Raw genomic sequence first — 13,191 nt, 5'->3', positions numbered from 1 at the left:
CATTTCATGTTAGAGGTAGGATCTCAGGTTTGGTATTAGAGGCATTGAGATATAACATCTCATGCTATCAGAAGGGTCTCAGGATTGGAATGGGAAGGAGTTGGATATCACATCTCATGCTAAAGGGAGGGTCTCAGGTTTGGAAGGGGAAGGATTTGGATATCACGTCTCATGTTATAGGAAGGATCTCAGGTTTGGTATTAGAAGCATTGAGATATCACATCTCATGCTATCGGAAGGATCTCAGGTTTGGTGGTTTGGTATTAGAGGCATTGAGATATCACATCTCATGCTAAAGGGAGGGTCTCAGGTTTGGAAGGGGAAGGATTTGGATATCACATCTCATGTTATCGGAAGGATCTCAGGTTTGGTATTAGAAGCATTGAGATATCACATCTCATGCTATCGGAAGGGTCTCAGGATTGGAATGGGACGGAGTTGGATATCACATCTCATGCTAAAGGGAGGGTCTCAGGTTTGGAAGGGGAAGGATGTGGATATCACATTTCATGTTAGAGGTAGGATCTCAGGTTTGGTATTGGAGGCATTGAGATATCACATCTCATGCTATCAGAAGGGTCTCAGGATGGGAATGGGAAGGAGTTGGATATCACATCTCATGCTAAAGGGAGGGTCTCAGGTTTGGAAGGGGAAGGATTTGGATATCACATCTCATGTTATCGGAAGGATCTCAGGTTTGGTATTAGAAGCATTGAGATATCACATCTCATGCTATAGGAAGGGTCTCAGGTTTGGTATTAGAAGCATTGAGATATCAAGTCTCATGGTATAGGAAGGGTCTCAGAATTGGAATGGGAAGGAGTTGGATATCTCAAGCTATAGGATGGGTCTCAGGATTGGAATGGGAAGGGGTTTGATATCACATCTCATGTTATGGGAAGGGTCCCAGGATTGGAATGGGAAGGACTTGGATATCATATCTCATGCTATAGGAAGGCTCTCAGGTTTGGAAGGGGAAGGAGTTGGATATCACATTTCATGTTAGAGGAAGGATCTCAGGTTTGGTATTAGAGGCATTAAGATATCACATCTCATGTTATAGGAAGGGTCTCACGTTTGGTATAAGCATTGAGATATCACATCTCATGCTATAGGAAGGGTCTCAGGATTGGAATGGGAAGGAGTTGGATATCACATCTCAAGCTATAGGAAGGGTCTCACGTTTGGTATAAGCATTGAGATATCACATCTCATGCTATAGGAAAGGTCTCAGGATTGGAATGGGAAGGTGTTGGATATCACATCTCATGTTATAGGAAAGATCTCAGGTTTGGTATTAGAAGCATTGCGACATCACATCTCATGTTATAGGAAGGGTCTCAGGATTGGAATGGGAAGAAGTTGGCTATCACATCTCATGCTATAGGAAGGGTCTCAGGTTTGGTATAAGCATTGAGATATCACATCTCATGCTATAGGAAGGGTCTCAGGATTGGAATGGGAAGGAGTTGTATATGACATCTCATGCCATAGGAAGGGTCTCAGGTTTGGAATAAGCATTGAGATATCACATCTCATGCTATAGGAAGGGTCTCAGGATTGGAATGGGACGGACTTGGATATCACATCTCATGCTATAGGGAGGGTCTCAGGATTGGTATGGGAAGGAGTTGTATATGACATCTCATGCCATAGGAAGGGTCTCAGGTTTGGAATAAGCATTGAGGTATCACATCTCATGCTATCAGAAGGGTCTCAGGATTGGAATGGGAAGGAGTTGGATATCACATCTCATGCTAAAGGGAGGGTCTCAGGTTTGGAAGGGGAAGGATTTGGATATCACATCGCATGTTATAGGAAGGATCTCAGGTTTGGTATTAGAATCATTGAGATATCACATCTCATGCTATCGGAAGTATCTCAGGTTTGGTATTAGAGGCATTGAGATATCACATCTCATGCTATCATAAGGGTCTCAGGATTGGAATGGGAAGGAGTTGGATATCACTTCTCATGCTAAAGGGAGGGTCTCAGGTTTGGAAGGGGAAGGATTTGGATATCACATCACATGTTATAAGAAGGATCTCAGGTTTGGTATTAGAAGCATTGAGATATCACATCTCATGCTATCAGAAGGGTCTCAGGATTGGAATGGGAAGGAGTTGGATATCACATCTCATGCTATAGGAAGGGTCTCAGGTTTGGAACGGGAAGGAGTTGGATATCACATCTCATGTTATAGGAAGAGTCTCAGGTTTGGTATAAGCATTGAGATATCACATCTCTGCAATCAGAAGTGTCTCAGGATTGGGATGGGAAGGAGTTGGATATCACATCTCATGCTATAGGAAGGGTCTCAGGTTTGGAACGGGAAGGAGTTGGATATCCCATCTCATGTTATAGGACGGGTCTCAGGTTTGGTATTAGAAGCATTGAGATATCACATCGCATGCTGTAGGAAGGGTCTCAGGATTGGAATGGGAAGGAGTTGGATATTACATCTCATGCTATAGGAAGGGTCTCAGGTTTGGTATAAGCATTGAGATATCACATCTCTGCTATCGGAAGTGTCTCAGGATTGGAATGGGAAGGAGTTGGATATCCCATCTCATGTTATAGGACGGGTCTCAGGTTTGTTATTAGAATCATTGAGATATCATATTGCATGCTGTAGGAAGGGTCTAAGGATTGGAATGGGAAGGACTTGAATATCACATCTCATGCTATAGGTAGGCTCTCAGGTTTGGAAAGGGAAGGAGTTGGATATCACATTTCATGTTAGAGGAAGGATCTCAGGTTTGGTATTAGAGGCATTGAGATATCACATCTCATGCTATAGGAAGGGTCTCAGGATTGGAATGGGAAGGAGTTGGATATCACATCTCATGCTATAGGAAGGGTCTCAGGTGTGGTATAAGCATTGAGATGTCACATCTCATGCTATAGGAAGGGTCTCAGGATTGGAATGGGAAGGAGTTGGATATCACATCTCATGTTATAGGAAGGATCTCAGGTTTGGTATTAGAAGCATTGAGATATCACATCTCATGCTATAGGAAGGGTCTCAGGATTGGAATGGGAAGGAGTTGTATATGACATCTCATGCCATAGGAAGGGTCTCAGGTTTGGTATAAGCATTGAGATATCACATCTCTGCTATCGGAAGGGTCTCAGGATTGGAATGGGAAGGAGTTGGATATCCCATCTCATGTTATAGGAAGAGTCTCAGGTTTGGTATTAGAAGCATTGAGATATCACATCTGATGCTATAGGAAGTGTCTCAGGATTGGAATGGGAAGGAGTTTGATATCACATCTCATGCCATGTATGGGTCTCAGGTTTTGTAGAATAATTGGGATATCACATCTCATGCTATCGGAAGGGTATCAGGATTGGATTTGGAAGGAGTTGGATATCACATCTCATGTTATAGGAAGGGTCTCAGGATTGGAATGGGAAGGACTTGGATATCACATCTCATGCTATAGGAAGGCTCTCAGGTTTGGAAGGGGAAGGAGTTGGATATCACATTTCATGTTAGAGGTAGGATCTCAGGTTTGGTATTAGAGGCATTGAGATATCACATCTCATGCTATCAGAAGGGTCTCAGGATTGGAATGGGAAGGAGTTGGATATCACATCTCATGCTAAAGGGAGGGTCTCAGGTTTGGAAGGGGAAGGATTTGGATATCACATCTCATGTTATAGGAAGGATCTCAGGTTTGGTATTAGAAGCAATGAGATATCACATCTCATGCTATCGGAAGGATCTCAGGTTTGGTATTAGAGGCATTGAGATATCACATCTCATGCTATCAGAAGGGTCTCAGGATTGGAATGGGAAGGAGTCGGATATCACATCTCATGCTAAAGGGAGGGTCTCAGGTTTGGAAGTGGAAGGATTTGGATATCACATCTCATGTTATAGGAAGGATCTCAGGTTTGGTATTAGAAGCATTGAGATATCACATCTCATGCTATAGGAAGGGTCTCAGTATTGGAATGGGAAGGAGTTGGATATCACATCTCAAGCTATAGAAAGGGTCTCAGGATTGGAATGGGAAGGAGTTTGATATCACATCTCAAGCTATAGTAAGGGTCTCAGGATTGGAATGGGAAGGAGTTGGATATCACATCTCATGCTATAGGAAGGGTCTCAGGTTTGGTATTAGCATTGAGATATCCCATCTCATGCTATAGGAAGGGTCTCAGGTTTGGAATCGGAAGGAGTTGTATATGACATCTCATGCCATAGGTAGGGTCTCAGGTTTGGTATAAGCATTGAAATATCACATCTCTGCTATCGGAAGGGTCTCAGGATTGGAATGGGAAGGAGTTGGATATCCCATCTCGTTATAGGAAGGGTCTCAGGTTTGGTATAAGAAGCATTGAGATATCACATCTCATGGTATAGGACGGGTCTCAGAATTGGAATGGGAAGGATTTAGATATCACTTCTCAAGCTATAGGAAGGGTCTCAGGATTGGAATGGGAAGGAGTTGGATATCACATCTCATGCTAAAGGGAGGGTCTCAGGTTTGGAAGGGGAAGGATTTGGATATCACATCGCATGTTATAGGAAGGATCTCAGGTTTGGTATTAGAATCATTGAGATATCACATCTCATGCTATCGGAAGTATCTCAGGTTTGGTATTAGAGGCATTGAGATATCACATCTCATGCTATCATAAGGGTCTCAGGATTGGAATGGGAAGGAGTTGGATATCACTTCTCATGCTAAAGGGAGGGTCTCAGGTTTGGAAGGGGAAGGATTTGGATATCACATCACATGTTATAAGAAGGATCTCAGGTTTGGTATTAGAAGCATTGAGATATCACATCTCATGCTATCAGAAGGGTCTCAGGATTGGAATGGGAGGGAGTTGGATATCACATCTCATGCTATAGGAAGGGTCTCAGGTTTGGAACGGGAAGGAGTTGGATATCACATCTCATGTTATAGGAAGAGTCTCAGGTTTGGTATAAGCATTGAGATATCACATCTCTGCAATCGGAAGTGTCTCAGGATTGGGATGGGAAGGAGTTGGATATCACATCTCATGCTATAGGAAGGGTCTCAGGTTTGGAACGGGAAGGAGTTGGATATCCCATCTCATGTTATAGGACGGGTCTCAGGTTTGGTATTAGAAGCATTGAGATATCACATCGCATGCTGTAGGAAGGGTCTCAGGATTGGAATGGGAAGGAGTTGGATATTACATCTCATGCTATAGGAAGGGTCTCAGGTTTGGTATAAGCATTGAGATATCACATCTCTGCTATCGGAAGTGTCTCAGGATTGGAATGGGAAGGAGTTGGATATCCCATCTCATGTTATAGGACGGGTCTCAGGTTTGTTATTAGAATCATTGAGATATCATATTGCATGCTGTAGGAAGGGTCTAAGGATTGGAATGGGAAGGACTTGAATATCACATCTCATGCTATAGGTAGGCTCTCAGGTTTGGAAAGGGAAGGAGTTGGATATCACATTTCATGTTAGAGGAAGGATCTCAGGTTTGGTATTAGAGGCATTGAGATATCACATCTCATGCTATAGGAAGGGTCTCAGGATTGGAATGGGAAGGAGTTGGATATCACATTTCATGCTATAGGAAGGGTCTCAGGTTTGGTATAAGCATTGAGATGTCACATCTCATGCTATAGGAAGGGTCTCAGGATTGGAATGGGAAGGAGTTGGATATCACATCTCATGTTATAGGAAGGATCTCAGGTTTGGTATTAGAAGCATTGAGATATCACATCTCATGCTATAGGAAGGGTCTCAGGGTTGGAATGGGAAGGAGTTGTATATGACATCTCATGCCATAGGAAGGGTCTCAGGTTTGGTATAAGCATTGAGATATCACATCTCTGCTATCGGAAGTGTCTCAGGATTGGAATGGGAAGGAGTTGGATATCCCATCTCATGTTATAGGACGGGTCTCAGGTTTGTTATTAGAATCATTGAGATATCATATTGCATGCTGTAGGAAGCGTCTAAGGATTGGAATGGGAAGGACGTGAATATCACATCTCATGCTATAGGTAGGCTCTCAGGTTTGGAAAGGGAAGGAGTTGGATATCACATTTCATGTTAGAGGAAGGATCTCAGGTGTGGTATAAGCATTGAGATGTCACATCTCATGCTATAGGAAGGGTCTCAGGATTGGAATGGGAAGGAGTTGGATATCACATTTCATGCTATAGGAAGGGTCTCAGGTTTGGTATAAGCATTGAGATGTCACATCTCATGCTACAGGAAGGGTCTCAGGATTGGAATGGGAAGGAGTTGGATATCACATCTCATGTTATAGGAAGGATCTCAGGTTTGGTATTAGAAGCATTGAGATATCACATCTCATGCTATAGGAAGGGTCTCAGGATTGGAATGGGAAGGAGTTGTATATGACATCTCATGCCATAGGAAGGGTCTCAGGTTTGGTATAAGCATTGAGATATCACATCTCTGCTATCGGAAGGGTCTCAGGATTGGAATGGGAAGGAGTTGGATATCCCATCTCAGGTTATAGGAAGAGTCTCAGGTTTGGTATTAGAAGCATTGAGATATCACATCTGATGCTATAGGAAGTGTCTCAGGATTGGAATGGGAAGGAGTTTGATATCACATCTCATGCCATGTATGGGTCTCAGGTTTTGTAGAAGCATTGGGATATCACATCTCATGCTATCGGAAGGGTATCAGGATTGGATTTGGAAGGAGTTGGATATCACATCTCATGTTATAGGAAGGGTCTCAGGATTGGAATGGGAAGGACTTGGATATCACATCTCATGCTATAGGAAGGCTCTCAGGTTTGGAAGGGGAAGGAGTTGGATATCACATTTCATGTTAGAGGTAGGATCTCAGGTTTGGTATTAGAGGCATTGAGATATCACATATCATGCTATCAGAAGGGTCTCAGGATTGGAATGGGAAGGAGTTGGATATCACATCTCATGCTAAAGGGAGGGTCTCAGGTTTGTAAGGGGAAGGATTTGGATATCACGTCTCATGTTATAGGAAGGATCTCAGGTTTGGTATTAGAAGCATTGAGATATCACATCTCATGCTATCGGAAGGATCTCAGGTTTGGTATTAGAGGCATTGAGATATCACATCTCATGCTAAAGGGAGGGTCTCAGGTTTGGAAGGGGAAGGATTTGGATATCACATCTCTTGTTATAGGAAGGATCACAGGTTTGGTATTAGAAGCATTGAGATATCACATCTCATGCTATCGGAAGGGTCTCAGGATTGGAATGGGAAGGAGTTGGATATCACATCTCATGCTAAAGGGAGGGTCTCAGGTTTGGAAGGGGAAGGATTTGGATATCACATCTCATGTTATAGGAAGGATCTCAGGTTTGGTATTAGAGGCATTGAGATATCACATCTCATGCTATCTATCATAAGGGTCTCAGGATTGGAATGGGAAGGAGTTGGATATCACATCTCATGCTAAAGGGAGGGTCTCAGGTTTGGAAGGGGAAGGATTTGGATATCACATCACATGTTATAAGAAGGATCTCAGGTTTGGTATTAGAAGCATTGAGATATCACATCTCATGCTATCGGAAGGGTCTCAGGATTGGAACGGGAAGGAGTCGGATATCACATCTCATGCTATAGGAAGGCTCTCAGGTTTGGAAGGGGAAAGAGTTGGATATCACATTTCATGTTAGAGGTAGGATCTCAGGTTTGGTATTAGAGGCATTGAGATATAACATCTCATGCTATCAGAAGGGTCTCAGGATTGGAATGGGAAGGAGTTGGATATCACATCTCATGCTAAAGGGAGGGTCTCAGGTTTGGAAGGGGAAGGATTTGGATATCACGTCTCATGTTATAGGAAGGATCTCAGGTTTGGTATTAGAAGCATTGAGATATCACATCTCATGCTATCGGAAGGATCTCAGGTTTGGTGGTTTGGTATTAGAGGCATTGAGATATCACATCTCATGCTAAAGGGAGGGTCTCAGGTTTGGAAGGGGAAGGATTTGGATATCACATCTCATGTTATCGGAAGGATCTCAGGTTTGGTATTAGAAGCATTGAGATATCACATCTCATGCTATCGGAAGGGTCTCAGGATTGGAATGGGACGGAGTTGGATATCACATCTCATGCTAAAGGGAGGGTCTCAGGTTTGGAAGGGGAAGGATGTGGATATCACATTTCATGTTAGAGGTAGGATCTCAGGTTTGGTATTGGAGGCATTGAGATATCACATCTCATGCTATCAGAAGGGTCTCAGGATGGGAATGGGAAGGAGTTGGATATCACATCTCATGCTAAAGGGAGGGTCTCAGGTTTGGAAGGGGAAGGATTTGGATATCACATCTCATGTTATCGGAAGGATCTCAGGTTTGGTATTAGAAGCATTGAGATATCACATCTCATGCTATAGGAAGGGTCTCAGGTTTGGTATTAGAAGCATTGAGATATCAAGTCTCATGGTATAGGAAGGGTCTCAGAATTGGAATGGGAAGGAGTTGGATATCTCAAGCTATAGGATGGGTCTCAGGATTGGAATGGGAAGGGGTTTGATATCACATCTCATGTTATGGGAAGGGTCCCAGGATTGGAATGGGAAGGACTTGGATATCATATCTCATGCTATAGGAAGGCTCTCAGGTTTGGAAGGGGAAGGAGTTGGATATCACATTTCATGTTAGAGGAAGGATCTCAGGTTTGGTATTAGAGGCATTAAGATATCACATCTCATGTTATAGGAAGGGTCTCACGTTTGGTATAAGCATTGAGATATCACATCTCATGCTATAGGAAGGGTCTCAGGATTGGAATGGGAAGGAGTTGGATATCACATCTCAAGCTATAGGAAGGGTCTCACGTTTGGTATAAGCATTGAGATATCACATCTCATGCTATAGGAAAGGTCTCAGGATTGGAATGGGAAGGTGTTGGATATCACATCTCATGTTATAGGAAAGATCTCAGGTTTGGTATTAGAAGCATTGCGACATCACATCTCATGTTATAGGAAGGGTCTCAGGATTGGAATGGGAAGAAGTTGGCTATCACATCTCATGCTATAGGAAGGGTCTCAGGTTTGGTATAAGCATTGAGATATCACATCTCATGCTATAGGAAGGGTCTCAGGATTGGAATGGGAAGGAGTTGTATATGACATCTCATGCCATAGGAAGGGTCTCAGGTTTGGAATAAGCATTGAGATATCACATCTCATGCTATAGGAAGGGTCTCAGGATTGGAATGGGACGGACTTGGATATCACATCTCATGCTATAGGGAGGGTCTCAGGTTTGGAAGGGGAAGGATTTGGATATCACATCTCATGCTATCAGAAGGGTCTCAGGATTGGTATGGGAAGGAGTTGTATATGACATCTCATGCCATAGGAAGGGTCTCAGGTTTGGAATAAGCATTGAGGTATCACATCTCATGCTATCAGAAGGGTCTCAGGATTGGAATGGGAAGGAGTTGGATATCACATCTCATGCTAAAGGGAGGGTCTCAGGTTTGGAAGGGGAAGGATTTGGATATCACATCGCATGTTATAGGAAGGATCTCAGGTTTGGTATTAGAATCATTGAGATATCACATCTCATGCTATCGGAAGTATCTCAGGTTTGGTATTAGAGGCATTGAGATATCACATCTCATGCTATCATAAGGGTCTCAGGATTGGAATGGGAAGGAGTTGGATATCACTTCTCATGCTAAAGGGAGGGTCTCAGGTTTGGAAGGGGAAGGATTTGGATATCACATCACATGTTATAAGAAGGATCTCAGGTTTGGTATTAGAAGCATTGAGATATCACATCTCATGCTATCAGAAGGGTCTCAGGATTGGAATGGGAAGGAGTTGGATATCACATCTCATGCTATAGGAAGGGTCTCAGGTTTGGAACGGGAAGGAGTTGGATATCACATCTCATGTTATAGGAAGAGTCTCAGGTTTGGTATAAGCATTGAGATATCACATCTCTGCAATCAGAAGTGTCTCAGGATTGGGATGGGAAGGAGTTGGATATCACATCTCATGCTATAGGAAGGGTCTCAGGTTTGGAACGGGAAGGAGTTGGATATCCCATCTCATGTTATAGGACGGGTCTCAGGTTTGGTATTAGAAGCATTGAGATATCACATCGCATGCTGTAGGAAGGGTCTCAGGATTGGAATGGGAAGGAGTTGGATATTACATCTCATGCTATAGGAAGGGTCTCAGGTTTGGTATAAGCATTGAGATATCACATCTCTGCTATCGGAAGTGTCTCAGGATTGGAATGGGAAGGAGTTGGATATCCCATCTCATGTTATAGGACGGGTCTCAGGTTTGTTATTAGAATCATTGAGATATCATATTGCATGCTGTAGGAAGGGTCTAAGGATTGGAATGGGAAGGACTTGAATATCACATCTCATGCTATAGGTAGGCTCTCAGGTTTGGAAAGGGAAGGAGTTGGATATCACATTTCATGTTAGAGGAAGGATCTCAGGTTTGGTATTAGAGGCATTGAGATATCACATCTCATGCTATAGGAAGGGTCTCAGGATTGGAATGGGAAGGAGTTGGATATCACATCTCATGCTATAGGAAGGGTCTCAGGTGTGGTATAAGCATTGAGATGTCACATCTCATGCTATAGGAAGGGTCTCAGGATTGGAATGGGAAGGAGTTGGATATCACATCTCATGTTATAGGAAGGATCTCAGGTTTGGTATTAGAAGCATTGAGATATCACATCGCATGCTGTAGGAAGGGTCTCAGGATTGGAATGGGAAGGAGTTGGATATTACATCTCATGCTATAGGAAGGGTCTCAGGTTTGGTATAAGCATTGAGATATCACATCTCTGCTATCGGAAGTGTCTCAGGATTGGAATGGGAAGGAGTTGGATATCCCATCTCATGTTATAGGACGGGTCTCAGGTTTGTTATTAGAATTATTGAGATATCATATTGCATGCTGTAGGAAGGGTCTAAGGATTGGAATGGGAAGGACTTGAATATCACATCTCATGCTATAGGTAGGCTCTCAGGTTTGGAAAGGGAAGGAGTTGGATATCACATTTCATGTTAGAGGAAGGATCTCAGGTTTGGTATTAGAGGCATTGAGATATCACATCTCATGCTATAGGAAGGGTCTCAGGATTGGAATGGGAAGGAGTTGGATATCACATTTCATGCTATAGGAAGGGTCTCAGGTTTGGTATAAGCATTGAGATGTCACATCTCATGCTACAGGAAGGGTCTCAGGATTGGAATGGGAAGGAGTTGTATATGACATCTCATGCCATAGGAAGGGTCTCAGGTTTGGTATTAGAAGCATTGAGATATCACATCTCTGCTATCGGAAGGGTCTCAGGATTGGAATGGGAAGGAGTTGGATATCCCATCTCAGGTTATAGGAAGAGTCTCAGGTTTGGTTTTAGAAGCATTGAGATATCACATCTGATGCTATAGGAAGTGTCTCAGGATTGGAATGGGAAGGAGTTTGATATCACATCTCATGCCATGTATGGGTCTCAGGTTTTGTAGAAGCATTGGGATATCACATCTCATGCTATCGGAAGGGTATCAGGATTGGATTTGGAAGGAGTTGGATATCACATCTCATGTTATAGGAAGGGTCTCAGGATTGGAATGGGAAGGACTTGGATATCACATCTCATGCTATAGGAAGGCTCTCAGGTTTGGAAGGGGAAGGAGTTGGATATCACATTTCATGTTAGAGGTAGGATCTCAGGTTTGGTATTAGAGGCATTGAGATATCACATATCATGCTATCAGAAGGGTCTCAGGATTGGAATGGGAAGGAGTTGGATATCACATCTCATGCTAAAGGGAGGGTCTCAGGTTTGTAAGGGGAAGGATTTGGATATCACGTCTCATGTTATAGGAAGGATCTCAGGTTTGGTATTAGAAGCATTGAGATATCACATCTCATGCTATCGGAAGGATCTCAGGTTTGGTATTAGAGGCATTGAGATATCACATCTCATGCTAAAGGGAGGGTCTCAGGTTTGGAAGGGGAAGGATTTGGATATCACATCTCTTGTTATAGGAAGGATCACAGGTTTGGTATTAGAGGCATTGAGATATCACATCTCATGCTATCGGAAGGGTCTCAGGATTGGAATGGGAAGGAGTTGGATATCACATCTCATGCTAAAGGGAGGGTCTCAGGTTTGGAAGGGGAAGGATTTGGATATCACATCTCATGTTATAGGAAGGATCTCAGGTTTGGTATTAGAGGCATTGAGATATCACATCTCATGCTATCTATCATAAGGGTCTCAGGATTGGAATGGGAAGGAGTTGGATATCACATCTCATGCTAAAGGGAGGGTCTCAGGTTTGGAAGGGGAAGGATTTGGATATCACATCACATGTTATAAGAAGGATCTCAGGTTTGGTATTAGAAGCATTGAGATATCACATCTCATGCTATCGGAAGGGTCTCAGGATTGGAACGGGAAGGAGTCGGATATCACATCTCATGCTATAGGAAGGCTCTCAGGTTTGGAAGGGGAAAGAGTTGGATATCACATTTCATGTTAGAGGTAGGATCTCAGGTTTGGTATTAGAGGCATTGAGATATAACATCTCATGCTATCAGAAGGGTCTCAGGATTGGAATGGGAAGGAGTTGGATATCACATCTCATGCTAAAGGGAGGGTCTCAGGTTTGGAAGGGGAAGGATTTGGATATCACGTCTCATGTTATAGGAAGGATCTCAGGTTTGGTATTAGAAGCATTGAGATATCACATCTCATGCTATCGGAAGGATCTCAGGTTTGGTGGTTTGGTATTAGAGGCATTGAGATATCACATCTCATGCTAAAGGGAGGGTCTCAGGTTTGGAAGGGGAAGGATTTGGATATCACATCTCATGTTATCGGAAGGATCTCAGGTTTGGTATTAGAAGCATTGAGATATCACATCTCATGCTATCGGAAGGGTCTCAGGATTGGAATGGGACGGAGTTGGATATCACATCTCATGCTAAAGGGAGGGTCTCAGGTTTGGAAGGGGAAGGATGTGGATATCACATTTCATGTTAGAGGTAGGATCTCAGGTTTGGTATTGGAGGCATTGAGATATCACATCTCATGCTATCAGAAGGGTCTCAGGATGGGAATGGGAAGGAGTTGGATATCACATCTCATGCTAAAGGGAGGGTCTCAGGTTTGGAAGGGGAAGGATTTGGATATCACATCTCATGTTATCGGAAGGATCT

Source organism: Ambystoma mexicanum, chromosome 4q (assembly GCF_040938575.1).
Source record: "Ambystoma mexicanum isolate Mex_15411 chromosome 4q, UKY_AmexF1_1, whole genome shotgun sequence".
NCBI classification, from domain to species: domain Eukaryota; kingdom Metazoa; phylum Chordata; class Amphibia; order Caudata; family Ambystomatidae; genus Ambystoma; species Ambystoma mexicanum.
This window is presented reverse-complemented; position numbering follows the sequence as displayed.